Source organism: Lepidochelys kempii, chromosome 13 (assembly GCF_965140285.1).
Source record: "Lepidochelys kempii isolate rLepKem1 chromosome 13, rLepKem1.hap1, whole genome shotgun sequence".
Taxonomy (NCBI): Eukaryota; Metazoa; Chordata; order Testudines; family Cheloniidae; genus Lepidochelys; species Lepidochelys kempii.
The window spans coordinates 39668549-39683586 of NC_136392.1; positions in this window are offsets into that span (position 1 = coordinate 39668549).

Sequence of the window (15038 nt, forward strand, 5' to 3'; positions counted from 1 at the left end):
AAAGGCAGGTTTTAAGCAGGGAGCTAAGCAACCCTATTTCCATATCCTGCTCTCAGTCAGGGGCTGACACTGGTCACCTGACCAATTGGGCTTCTGCCCCTGTTCTGTGTATCAGCTGATGTCGACTCTAGAAATGGGAGGTGAAACTTGTCCCTATTCTGAAAGTGTAGGATGCGCTGAAGATCAGAAGAGGCCCACAGCCCATCTGTTTTGCAGAGATTAATATGGACCACGTGGAGTAGAGCAGGGGAGAATCCGAATTGTTCATCTCCAAGCATCCGCGTGGGTTTGGGAAATTCCTCTGGGTGAACTCTGCCTTGTGTTTGGAGGTGACGGTGTAACTGAGGCACGGAGTGCACGTCTCAAAGTGGATCTCCGTAAACATTTATTTTGTCATGAATTGGTTTTATGAGGCTGCATCTGGGGCACAGAGGCAGAGAAGGCAACACCTCAGGGGAACTGCAATAAAACAGAGAAGTTGGCTCCTGTAAAGATGGTAGGACAAGGCCTGTGAAAGTTTAAAAGGACACTCATGCTGAGGTGGGGCTCACTAGGGGCTCAGGCCTTTGTGCTGGGCTCTCGGCACTGGGATGAATTTCACCCCCAGAGATTTCTCAATGGGCTGAAGGGGAAGAGATTTAGCCCGCTCAGCACCGTGCAGGCCGAGGGCCAGAGTCAGGTGTTGGCTGTTTGCTCTCAATCAGTGTGTCCTTGAGCCATTGACTCCGACTTTGTCCTCCAGGAAACAGAAGGCCTGGGCTCTGTTCCATAGCTCATGACAGTCGGGCTCTAGGATCTACAACAGTCCCCGATAAAAAGACTCCTTGTTTATTTCCCCAGCCACAGGAGGGAAGAATAAGCTGCTTGCTACAGAATGAGTCTAGCTATGAATAGTCCTGGGGTCTTTCCTTTCACTTCTGAGCAGAACGAGAGACAAATTGGTAGAGCAGGGCCGTGGGAGTCAGGACTCCTGGGTTGCATTCTCAATCTTGGTGTCTCTGGTTCACTGTGTGACTTGGGATGATATGGGGTTTAATTCAGGAGGGTTTGTAACTTTCAGGGGAATCCTCAAGAAGCAAACAACTAACGAAGCAGAGAGAGCGCGGGGCTGGCAGCTGCTGCTCCCGGCGGCTCTCACAGGCAGGCTGGCTCTCCGCACGGTTAGTTTTCGTGCGGGCTCTGATCGGTTTCCTCTCACTGTGTGTCTGTCTCTGGCACAGTAATACACGGAGGTGTCTGCGGGCTGCAGGCCGGTCAGCTGCAGGAACACTTGGCTTTTGGAGGTGTCTCTGGTGATGGTGAGGCGACTTTTGAGAGCATCGTTATAGTTATTGCTTTCACCACCCCAGATCCCTCCCATCCATTCCAGCCCGTTCCCCGCTGGCTGGCGAACCCACTGCACCCCCTCGCTAGTGAGAGAGAATCCGGACACGGTGCAGGTCAGACTGAGGGTCTCCCCGGGCTTCTTGATTCCCCCACCGGACTCCACCAGGCTGATCTGGGAAAAGACACCTGCAGAGGGGGAAATAAAGGGGAAATATTACAGTGGTTGCCACGGCTCAGTTATTAGGGAAGATGCGGTATCGGACGCCCAGCTGCAGCGCAGATCCCGCCCGTACCCGCGGGGAGCAGCAGGAGGAAGGCGATGGCCGGGCTGGGGGTCATGTCTGCGGCTGGCGGCTCGTTCCCCAGGCGGGATGAGAAGCTGAAGCCCGGCGCTGGCTCTGTGCGGGGTGAGTGGCCAGTGGCTGGGCTATGAACCGGGCCCCGGGGAGCTCATTTGCATGGGCCGGGGGGTGGGGACAATATAACGGGGGGACACAGGTGGCGTGTGACGCAGCATCGCGTTGTTCAGTCTCTTGGCGGGTGGACTCCAGGGTCCCGCTGTCACACGGAATGGTCCCTTCTGCTCTGTCTTCTGCCCGCCTGAGATTTGCAACCATGAAATCAGTGAATAGAGAGAGTTACCCAGGGCCGGATTAAGGGGTAAACTAACCAAGCTACAGTTTCGGGGTTTGCAATATGAGGGGCCTCTAAAAGGAAAAAAAAGCTGAATCTATTTGAATTTTTTTTCAAAGTTGGTTGATAAATAAAGGAGATGGGGGGAAAAGATTCTCTCTATAGACATTTTCGTTCAAATATGACAAAAATATACAGATCTGGCTACACAAATACCCTTAGCCTAGCCTTACCCTTCACTAATTGTTCATTACTGGCAGGCAGGAGGCCAGGGCTGAGAAAAAAAAACGATAATTGCACTTGTAAAATTAGTATTTCTATGAGTAAGCCTGCTCTCAGTCTCCTAAAGCAACGTTTTGTTGGCCAGCTGCTACTGGTAAAATTCTGAGTGTGTCTTCAGAACTTATTTACATAAATACATAATCTCACTGCCAATAAAATCAGGAATAATGTGAGGTCGGAGACAGCAGTGTCCTGAAGCAATCCTGCCAAGCTCATACCCGTATTGGACTCTTCCTAGGAGTGACATCATGCCTAGCGTCCCCCTTAGCTGGTAATAGCCACAACGCCACCATCTTTTGTGTAGCACTGAGGCACGCTGCAGCCTTCACTCCTGTTTTTCTTCATTTTCTTCAGTGTTCATGTGTTCTTTCTTCTTTTGATCTGTACATACACACAATCATGCATTTTAGTGCACACACCGCTTTCTGCTTTCATGCACTATCCATGTTTCAAATGACTGAGTTTGCAGGTGATTTCCCTGCACCCCCCTAGGGGAGGTGTACAATCCCCCCCTGAATTTCCCCAACACCCCCACCCCCCGCCAGTTTTGTGAACTAGTTACATGCCAATTTAGTGACTGTTTGGAAATTTGAATTGAAATTGAAACATTAATACACACTTTCAAAGCATATAAAGTGTATGTTAAAATATGTGTATCTGAAAAAGTATAATAGATTTGAAAAGTATGAACAAAGACTAGCTTCCTTATACAGCTGTTGTTTTTTAGGACAATGTCAGTGCCTTCATTTCGGTGATGTTGGCCAACCTAATAATATTCAAATTGTGATTTGTAAGCAAAGTCTAAATGAGCTCTCGCTGACAGCTAGTGATGAGCTGAGGGTTGGGGGGAAAGGCTTCAGGACCAGATTGTATTTACATTCACACCTAATCTACCTAGGTATCTAGCAAACAGAGCTGTGTTGCCCAAGTGACAGATTTTGGCTGGGGTTGGGTTACAAATCACTTGAGTGCGGGTGTGTGTGTGTGTGTGTGGGGGGGGAATGAAATGTTATTCTTATTGTCTGAGTATAGGGCAGTAGAACTGTACTTCGCCTGTGTTGATTGAGGGCATCAAGAGAGAGGGTGGGGACAGGTGTTTTCCTTGGTGGTCTGGCTGAGTCACAAGTAGGATCTGACCTGCCCCTCTCCACTGTTTAAAGACAGAGCTGATTAGGCTTCATAAATTGTCTTTTGTTTTGTTAAGTCACCACTACAGCTGAAATCATTGAGAATCAGGTCTAAGTGCTCAGACCTGCTGTGGGACAGTGTTTCTGTGGAAGAGACGGCCCAGCCTGCACCAGCAGCAAGGTTCCCCCACTGAGAGCTCAGCTGAAATCACTGAGATCTGGTGGAACCTCAAGAGACCGACTCGCAGAGGTCACAGTGGCAGGTGGCAGCAGAAGGTGACGGCGCAGGGCCATTGGCAACAGAGAGGTGGAGTGAACGGTGGCACAACAAACAGCAGTGGCCAGAGCGAACAGTGAGCAGCTGGAGGAACGAGCAAGGTGCCTTCTTGCCCCCCACCTGGGAGATGAACTCATGTGAAAGCACCTCTGAACTCTGAGTCTCCACTGACCAAGGACAACAGCGGTGAGTGGGGTGCGGGGCAGGGAAAAGCGAGGGGCCCATTAAATGTACATTTGTTTGTTGGACTATGTTTTAGTGACTTTGCTCTAGAATGCTAGATTTATAGAGATATGTTTCCCAGTAGGCCGAGATTTTAAAAATGCATTATTTCCCAAGGTTGTTATCTCACATCATTGCTATCTTGAGAGGTCATTATGTTGGGGAGTTTCTGTACTAAACATGTTTATTATTATAATTAATTTTTATATATGAAAGCTTTCATGAGCTACAGCTCACTTCATCTGATGAAGTGAGCTGTAGCTCACGAAAGCTTATGCTCAAATAAATTTGTTAGTCGCTAAGGTGCCACAAGTACTCCTTTTCTTTTTGCGAATACAGACTAACATGGCTGCTACTCTGAAACCTATATAAGAATGGTCATTCTGGCTCAGACCAATGGTCCATATAGCCCAGTATCCTGTCTTCCGACAGTGGTCAAGGCCAGGTGCTTCAGAGGAAATGAGCAGAACAGATCATCATCAAGCGGTCCATCCCCTGTTGCCCATTCCCAGCTTCTGGCAAACAGGCTAGGGACACTCAGAGCATGGTGTTGCATCCCTCCCCAACCAGGCTAATAGCCACTGATGGACCTATTCTCCAGGAATTTATTGAGTTCTTTTTTTAATCCTTTTATAGTTTTGGTCTTCACAGCATCCCCTGGCAAAGAGTTCCACAAGTTGACTTTATGCTGTGTGAAGAAGTACTTCCTTTTGTTTTTTTAAACCTGCTGCCTATTAATTTCATTGGGTGACTGCTAGTTCTTGTGTTATGTGAAGGATTAAATAACATTTCCTTATTCGCTTTCTTCACACCAGTCAAGATTTTATAGACCTCTAACAAACCCCCACCTTAGTGTCTCTTTTCTAAGATGAAAATTCCCAGACATTTTAATCTCTCCTCCTGTTTCATACCCCTAATTATTTTAGTTGCCATCTCTGTACCTTTTCCAATTCCAGTATATCTTTTTTGGGATGGGGTGACCACATTTGCACACAGTATTCAAGGTGTGCATGTACCATGGATTTATAAAGAGGCAATATGATATTTTCGGTCTTATTATCTATCCCTTTCTTAATGATTCCCAACATTCTCTTTGCTTTGTTGACTGCTGCTGTACATTGAGTGGATATTTTCAGAGAACCATCCACAATGAATCCAACATCTCTTTCTTGAGTGTTAACAACTAATTAGACCCCATCATTTTGTATGTATTGTTGAGATTAATGTTTTCCAATGTACATTACTTTGCATTTATCAACATTGAATTTCATCTGCCATTTTGTTGCCCAGTCACCCAGTTTTGTCAGATCCCTTTGTAACTCTTCTCAGTCTGCTTTGGACTTAACTAACTTGAATAGTTTGTATCATCTGCAAAATTTGCCACCTCACTGTTTACCCATTTTTCCAGATCATTTATGAATATGTTGAACAGTAATGGTCCCAGTACTGACCCCGCAGGGATACCACTATTTATCTCTCTCCATTCTGAAAACTGATAATTTATTCCTACCCTTTGCTTCCCATCTTTTAACCAGTTACTGATCCATGAGAGGACTTCCCTCTTATCCCATGATGGCTTACTTTTCAAAAGTCAATTTAAATTAAATACACGTTTTTTAATTTATACTTTTTTAGAAATCTAGATCTGTTATGTGTTTTGGTGTATTTTGCATTATCCTTATGTTAAATTTACATTATCCTAACAAAATATTTAATTTATTCATATCTCTTTTATATGTTGCAGGTCAAAGTGAAAATGAAAAGACAAAAAACAATACAACAATTTTTCCACTCAAAGGCCTCAAAAATTAACCAAGGTGAAGAACACATCAATAACCAAGAATATATCAACATATCATCTGAAGGTTCAAGTGGTGTATCTACATCTGACCAGCCCAAAGCACAAATACAGCTACCTACTGAAGAAACAGTGTCTCCAAATCCTAAAGGCAGTTCCCGATATTTGTCAGTCAAATTGTTCCCATTTATTGAAGTTACGATGGTGCACCTCTTGCAAAAAAGCTTCCGAAGAAGGAAAGCTTCCCAATGCTATAACTGGTAAAAGTGGAGGAGTTTGGCTTGTCAGACCAATTAGCAAAGCCAAATATGACAAACTACGTGAAAAGGCGGCAAAACACCAGGCCTCTGGACTGCATCAACATGCAGAAAGCCTCATAAGCCCCCTTTCAAAGCCAATTTTAGACGTACTTAATGAGGCTGTTAAGAATGCTGGAGACACAACACCGTTCATGCGAACAAACATGGCTGTGGCATCCTACTTTCTATTTAAGCAAGAGATACCAAACACTGCAGACTGGAGGCCAATGTTAAGTGCATAGCCATTTGTTCATCCTGTAGTTGAACACTGGTTCCGAACAAGACCAGCAAATGCTCACTATCTTTCTTCAAGAAACTCAACTGACTGGCTAGAAGCATGCGGTGCAACAGTGAAAGACTCAACAGTTGAAAAAGTGAAGACCTCTCTCACCACATTCAGTAAATTGCATATGTGGCTGATGAATGCACAGATACAAATGGGCATCAAATATTAAGTCATAGTGTACGTTATCTTGATGTCAGAGGTAGGCCAGTAGATGCATTTCTAGATCTTCAAGTTATAGAAGACACATCGGCTGCATCTGTGACAACCCACATCTTAGAAGAGATAAATGCTTGTCAATTGGACCCCAAACAGGTGGCTGCTTGTGCATTTGATGGAGCTGCAAACTTCTCTGGAAGACATGGAAGACATGGTGGAGCACAAGCTTTGCTCACAGAAAAGTCTAACCCTAATCTCTCCCATACACACTGCAGATCCCATCTACTCCAGCTAGCACTAGTACGACTCTTCAAAAGACATTTAAAAAGCTATAAATGTAATGTCTTCATTATATTCTTTTTTCAGCAAGAGTCCAAAAAGACTGAATATCTTGGAAAATATAGAAGATACACTGGGACTGAAGTTCATATTCGTCCAACCTGGCCAAACCCTCTGGCTTTCTCATGAGCGATCCTTGGCTGTTGTCTGAAAATTACTCCAGCCATTATTACTGGCTTTGGAAAGTATCTGCCAAGATGGGGTGGATCTAAGTAGTGAGGCTGGTGGATTACTTTTGCTACTACGTTCAGAGAAGACTATTGCCATTCTCTCTCTTGTAAGTCTACTGTTGAGACTACTTGGGTCATTAAACAATGCCATCCAGGCATCTGCTAGGACAGTAGTAGATCTTTGTCCAGCAATAGAAGCTACATTTGGATCAATCAGAGAGCTATCAACTTTTTACTGGTTTCAATAAAAAACTTTCTGCTACTAATTTTAGTATCAATATTAGGTAATTAAGCATAACCTTTCTATTCAAACAAAGCAAATTCATTTATTGGAAAAATACAACCCACATCCAATTTTCTGATGGTTTGCGTATTACCTGGGTGTAATTCATATCAATATAACTAAGAGATGAGCATTAAGCTTGTGGGTTACCCGCATCCTATATCCTCTATTGTCTCTTGTATCCTTTATTTCCACCTTATGTCCTCTTGGAGTCTGATTGCATATTTAGAGAAGGAATTCCACAATTTAGATGCCCCAGGAGAGAAGAAGAATTTCCTGAGAGCTCTTCTAGTAAATTGTATTATTTACTGTATTTTAATTTGTATTTTTATATTGTATTGTTTACTTCTACTTTATTTACAAATGCAATTAGTTCAAAGAATTTGTCTACAATTTATTTCTGTCATGAGGTCATCATTACAGAGAGGGCTGCTGAAAATGAAGATTATTATTATATTTTTACAACTTCCCCTTTGTATATGTGCAAATATAAAGCTTTCATGTTTATATATTCAATTTCCTTTCTGTGAAAATAATACATTTTTATTTTTATTAGCAACGGTAAAACAACTGAACAGAGGTATCTATCTATCTATCTATCTATCTATCTATCTATCTATCTATCTATCTATCTATCTATCTATCTATCTATATCTCTAGCTAATCTGGGTGTGTTTCCGCACTCTTTCCCTTAGATGTTGGTGTCAAAGTTATGAACCAAGACCTAGTCGCATTACCGATCTATTCCTTATTCAGGAGAACCTGGAAAACGACTGGGAAAAGAAACTTTGGAAAGAAGCACCATGATATTTCTGCTTTGGGATGTGATGTTGGAAAGGGTTTTGGAGGGAAAGCCCTGAGTCTGAGGAGAAGGGCCAGTGCTCCAGAGGTAGGACAGAAGGCCAGGACGAGGCTCAACCAATGATTCAATCGTACCGTGAGGCTTAGGTGGGGCTCGCTAGGTGCACACGCCCTGCTACTGGCCCCACTACAAAGCGGTGGATGAGTTTGGGGGCTGGTTCTAATAGGTTTCCCCTCGCTGTCTGTCTCCAGCACAGTGGTACATGGAGGTGTCAGCGATTTGCTGGCCGGTCAGGTGCAGGAACACTTGGCTTTTGGAGGAGTCTCTGGTGATGCTAAGGCGATTTGTGAGCGCACCGCTGTAAGCCGTATTTCCAGCGTGCCAGATAACTCCGACCCATTCCAGCCCTTTCCCCGCTGGCTGGCGGGCCCAGTGCACCCCCTCGCTAGTGAGAGAGAATCCGGACACGGTGCAGGTCAGTCTGAGGGTCTCTCCCGGCTTCTTGATTCCCCCACCGGACTCCACCAGGCTGATCTGGGAAAAGACACCTGCAGAGGGGGAAATAAAGGGGAAATATTGCAGTGATTACTGGAGGCGCAGTTATTCGGGAAGATATGGTACGGGGCGCTCCGCTGCAGCCCAGATCCCGCCCGTACCCGCGGGGAGCAGCAGGAGGAAGGCGATGGCCAGGCTGGGGGTCATGTGTGCGGCTGGCGGCTCGTTCCCCAGGCGGGATGAGAAGCTGAAGCCCGGCGCTGGCTCTGTGCGGGGTGAGCGGCCTGCGGCTGGGCTATGAACCGGGCCCCGGGGAGCTCATTTGCATGGGCCAGGGGGTGGGGACAATATAACGGGGGGACACAGGTGGCGTGTGACGCAGCATCGCGTTGTTCAGTCTCCTGGCGGGTGGACTCCAGGGTCCCGCTGTCACACGGAATGTTCCCTTCTGCTCTGTCTTCTGCCCGCCTGAGAGTTGCCGCTGTGAAACAACCCAATGGAGAGAATCTATCGATCCCCATACACTCTAGCTATCCATCTACATTTTATGCTGACGCCCAATACAGTAGCATTTTTAAGGCTTTCCAACTCAGAATGAGAAGGAAGTTTCCGAAAACTTAATGGAGTCCCTAGCTCTTGTCCCTCCTTGTGGGGAAAGCCTCCTGGGATTGTCTTTCTTTATATGGATCAATTACCTGGTTTGTTTGTTTCATGGTTTTTTTAAGTATGTTTAATGTGTAAGTATATCTCCGTGTCTCTCTTTCTCCCTCTCCCGCCCTCTTTACTTATTTAGTATTTCAGGTTTTCATTTCAAACGAGCCTTTTCCGAATGTTATCCTCGGTATGGTGGAAAAAATCTTTTCAAAAGAGCTCCTAACTCCCTCCGGCATATGTGAGGTTGGAAGACTGATTAATTTATTTCACTGTAGGCATCACACTCCAAATCTCCTCTGTCCGAAGATGTAGGTATCTGTTCAATTTATTTCGGATATCTGTGTTAAAAGAGTGAAACCACTATTCTCTCCTTTTCCTCCTTAAACCCCACAAATACCAATCGGAAAATTAGTTCTTGAAAAAGGGAATTTAAAAACAAAACAAGACCGAGAAGGGGCTTTCGAAGGCTCTTTCCGAATTATGTTAATGGGAAAGGTATGTCCCAATCCATGAAGTCGTCTGGAAACTCTCATCCCAAGAATTTGGGTATGGAGATCAACTCTTGCTTGGGTGAGTAAACCAACCTCCCACTGATCCGGGATTACAAAATACATTCCCCATTTGGGCAGCTAATTTGGTAGTTGTTCGCTTTATTGCTGCTTCCCATAGAGCAGCTGGTCAGGCTGCTGTTGAGAGAAGAGACCGGGCTAACTGGGCTCCGGGAGGTTCTTGAGGCTGGCAATTGTTAGGATCCCAGGTTCCTAATGGCTGCTCAGAGAGAGCAGTGATTAGTGCAGGGGAGCTGGGGATAATTATGTGGGGAAGAGAATTTAAACATGGAGGCTGGCATAGATGTGATCCAAACAGGCAATATTCTGAGCGTCTGAGACACTTACCTCTCCTGTGAAAGCCAGAGGGGTTTTAGCTCAATCCGCCCTTTGCACGTCTGGGTTAATAATCCCTTTTGGAGTGTTTGATCTGAATAGATGTCCTGTTCAGGCCATGCCTTCGACTTCCTCGCGCAGAGAACGCGATTCCCACCTCCAGCGTGATAGTGGGGCTCTAGTTTCTACACCAGGGACCGGATTGAAAGACTTTGGGTTCATCTTCTCAGCTAGGAGAGGAAAGAAAAGTCTAGTGCGTCTAGCTAGAATAGCAAGAGTTTAGTCCCGACAATTCCTGTGGCCTTTTCCCTTCACTTCTTGGAAGAAAAACCCGAGAGAACAAGTGACCAGGTGCCAGGACTCCTGGGCTGGATTCCCCGCCCTGGGAGTTCTGAGTCCCTGTGTGACTTTGGGTGACATGGGGTTTAAGTCACAAGTGCCCGTGACCTGCCATGGAATGTAGACGAAGCCGATACCGAGCCAAGCGGAGAGAGCGCGGGGCTGGCAGCTGCTGCTCCCGGCGGCTCACACGGGCAGACTGGTTCTCCGCGAGGTTAGTTTGAGTGCGGGCTCGAACAGGTTCCCCGCTCACTGTGTGTCCCTCTCACAGAAATACGCCGAGGTGTCTCCGGGCTGCAGGCCGGTGAGTTGCAGGAACACTTGGCTTTTGGAGGTGTCTCTGGTGATGGTGAGGCGATTTTTGAGAGCACCGTTATAGTTGGTGCCGCCATCACCCCAGATAACTCCCATCCATTGCAGCCCTTTCCCCCCTGACTGGCGGGCCCAGTGCACCCCCTCTCTAGTGAGAGAGAATCCGGACACGGTACAGGTCAGTCTGAGGGTCTCTCCCGGCTTCTTGATTCCCCCACCGGACTCCACCAGGCTGACCTGGGAAAAGACACCTGCAGAGGGGGAAATAAAGGGGAAATATTGCAGTGATTACTGGAGGCGCAGTTATTCGGGAAGATATGGTACGGGGCGCTCCGCTGCAGCCCAGATCCCGCCCGTACCCGCGGGGAGCAGCAGGAGGAAGGCGATGGCCACGCTGGGGGTCATGTCTGCGGCTGGCGGCTCGTTCCGCAGGCGGGATGAGAAGCTGAAGCCCAGCACTGGCTCTGTGTGGGGTGAGCGGCCTGCGGCTGGGCTATGAACAGGGCCCCGGGGAGCTTATTTGCATGGGCCAGGGGGTGGGGACAATATAATGGGGGGACATAGGAGGCGTATGACGCAGCGTCGCGTTGTAAAATCCAGTGGCCGGTGGATTAGAGAGTCCGACCTCAATAAAGAAACATTCCTGAGGGTATTCAGTTTGTGCTCCTTACAGTTGAAAATGTAAAACCCATTAAATTTAATCGATCTATCTATCTATCTATCTATCGTTGGATTGTATAAGGAATTTTATGGAGGACTTGGAAGAATGTCTAGCCTTTTTGCCTGTTAATCGTGAAAACTCTCTCTGGCGTTTAGCGCCCGCGTTTGCATCAGTCGCAAGATTTGTTTGTTTCATGGGTTTTAATTGTTATGTTTAAGATGCATGTAGATATTATCTCTGTCTCTCTCTTACTACTTATTTATTATTGGAGACTGCTGCTGTAAAGGGGCCTGTTTGGAGTGTAATCCTTGCCATAGCGGAAAATACATTCAATGGAGGGTGTATCTCCATTGGGCGTCTTTGAGACTGGAAGACTAATTCACTTACTTCACTGTAATGAGGCAGAATTAAAAGGACCTTTGTCACAAGCAGTAGGAGGCTCTTCAAGTTCTGTAGGGTATCTGTCGTAAAAGATCCAGTGCCCTCTTCCTTTTCTTTCTAAATCCCATAAATACCAGAAAGAGAATAAATTTCAGAAAAAGTAATTAGCAAATAATCTGACTAGGGGCTTCCGATGTTCATTGCAGAATAATCTGAAAGGCAAATGTCTGTCCCAATCTCTTAGCTTTGAAATTCTCACCCCGAGATTTTCGGTAAGGAGATCCACTCTCTTGCTTCGGTGACTAAACCCAACGCACTGATAGGGGCTTATGAGAAATCTTCCCCTCTGGGCGGCTTAGCTGGCTCAGGCTGATGTTGAGGCAGGACTCAGGAGACTGGGCTAAATGGGCCCTGAGGACACCACCCTGTATTCCTGTGCGAGAGGCACAGTTAGAAGAAGCTGGTCTGAGCTCAGACAAAAACCTCCCGGCTTTAGAGCCCGGGTAAGAGAGATCCTAGGGGTGGGGCTCACACCCCACAGCAGTGATAACATACACATAGGCTGTGTCTACACTTGCAGATGTACAGCGCCTGGAGGCAGAGCGTCCCCCAGAGAGCACGGCAGGGAAAGCGCTGTTGTGTGTTCACACTGTCAGCCGCCAGTGCAATGGCGTAGCCACGCTTGCGTCACTTGCAGAGCCATTCGGAGCGGTGCATTCTGGGCAGTATCCCACAGAGCACCTCTTCCTTGTCTGCATATGAAGCTTGTGGGAAGGTGTGTGTGTGGGGGGGGGGGTTGTTTTGCATCCCAGTAGCCTCTGCGCTTCCATTAGCATTTGGCGCCATTTTTCAATGGTTTTTATACTGCAGCTCTGTCTGCCTCTTCCTTCTGTGGGAATGGATCCCGAACTGGTGAGGAATATGCTCATGGGTCTCACTAACATGACAGGAATGGCAGCCCAGCTACTCCTTAAACTACGAAGTGAAGATGAGCAGGCTGACAATGATGTCTCTGCACATAGTAAATATGACACGAGATTGCTTGTGGCATTCAGGGAGGTGCTGACCACCGTGAAAGGCTGCTTTGGGGCTTGGAAAACAAGCTCCGAGTGGTGGAATTACATCATCATGCAAATCTGGGATGAGGAGCAGTGGCTGCAGAATTTTCGGATGAGGAAAGGCACTTTCATGGCACTGTGTGCTGCGCTCAGCCCCACCCTGTGGTGCAGGGCCACAAGAATGAGAGCCGCCCTGTTGGTGCAGAAGCGAGTGGCGATTGCAGTCTGGAAGCTGGCTACTCCACACAGCTACCAATGGGTCGCTAACCAGTTTGGAGAGGGCAAGCCAACCGTTAGACTTGTGTTGATGGAAGTGTGCAGGGCCATTCACCACATCCTGCTCAGAAAAACCATGGCTCTGGGCAAAGTGCGTGACATTGTGGCTGGCTTTGCACAAATGGGTTTCCCTAACTGTGGAGGGGCGATAGACAGCACGCACATTTCAATTCTGGCACCAGACCACATAGCCTCCAAGTATATTAATCGAAAGGGGTATTTTTCCATGGTTCTTCAGGAGTTTGTGGATCACTGTGGGCATTTCACAGCCATTAACGCAGGCTGGTCTGGGAAGTTGCATGATACATGCATCTTTTGGAACACAGGCCTGTTCAGGAAGCTGCAAGCGGGTTCTTTCTTCCCGGACCAGAAGATCACTGTAGGGGAAATCTAAATGCCCATTGTGATCCTGGGAGCCCCTGCCTACCCCTTGATGTTGTGGCTCATGAAGGCATACATGGGGAGTCTTGACAGCAGTGAGGAGCAGTTCAACAACAGGTCGAGTCAGTACAGAATGACTGTTGAGTGTGCTTTTGGCCATTTAAGGGCCTGCTGCTGATGTCTGTATGGGAATCTGGACCTGGCCAATGACAACATCCCTATGCGTATAACCGCAGGCTGTACCCTGCATAATATTTGTGAAGGGAAGTGTGAAAGCTTCACTCAGGCCTGGACCACTGAGTCTCAGTACCTGGAGGCTGAATTTGAACATCCAGAGACCAGGCCTATTAGAAGGGCACAGGGCTGGGCCGTAAGGATTAGGGATGCCTTGAGGCAGCAATTGGATGCTGAAGGCCAGTAATGTTTGGTGCCATGCATGGTTGTAATGCTGGTAGGTGTCTGTGATTGCTCTGTGTGACGCACTGACTAGCAGTCCCTGTCACTTTCCTGGGCTATGCTTGCTGTCACTTAATGCAATAAAGAGTGCTTCCAAACCAAAAAAAAAAAAAATTATTTAAAAAAAAAGCAGTAGGAGAGAGACACACGGTATGGCACATTTGCACTGTGCGGGATGGGGGAAGGGAGGTGCGGGACCCCAGGGACATTTACAGATTTACGTATGTCCAGGTATCGTAAGCAGCCTTGCTGTCTGGAATGCCATGCAATGGCTGCTGCACTTCATCCGGGTCAAACTTCATGCCGACCAGGGTCGAGTGCAGTTGGTAATGGTGGGAGTCTGCAGGGCTGGACAGTGAAGGAGCAAGGGTGGGAGGGAGCGGGTGGCCGCAGGGGACAGGATGGTGCCCAAACTGTGTTGGTGATGTCATGGGGGTTCAAAGGAAAGAGTTTTGGGACACCGGATGCAGGGAGGATCAGGGGCAGAGCTGCTCCATTTGTCGTACTAGGGGAGCCTGGATTGAATCCACTTGGTGCTCCATAATGTTTAGGAGCCGCTATGTGGCTTCTTTCTGCTGCTCCACATTCTCCTTCTGTTCTCTCCTCCCAAGGTCCCTCCTCTGCGGCATTTTTTTATTTTCAGCAGCAGCCTGCTGCATAACTTCATGAAAAGGTCCTCTCTACTTTTTTGAGGCCGCTTCCTGAGTCTGCGCAGCCATTCAGCCAGCGTTAACAAGGACGACTGGGATCCCAAGGTTGCATCTGTGAAGCCAAAATGCAACATTTTACATAGGCACCATTGTTAAGACTCGACAGAGCCGATCTTAAACACAAACACAATTCACACAGTGCGTGCACATAAGCCACAAGACCCCCCGAAATGGTGAGTAGCCACAGAGGCAGGGGGACTTACCGTACTCCAGGCCTGTGTGTCTTGGGGAGAGCTAACACTGCAGGGGACACAATACTCACTACTGTCCACGCTTTTTCCACAGGCTGTGTTCATCACTGAAGATATCTCGCTGCTGAGGGTGAGCAAGGAAGCAAGGTATCATCTTGTGCAAGACATGGCTTCTGCCCTGGCCCTTATGCGGCTTCTCTGTGTGCAGCAATGCTGCCCCCCCTCCCCAACATCACAGTA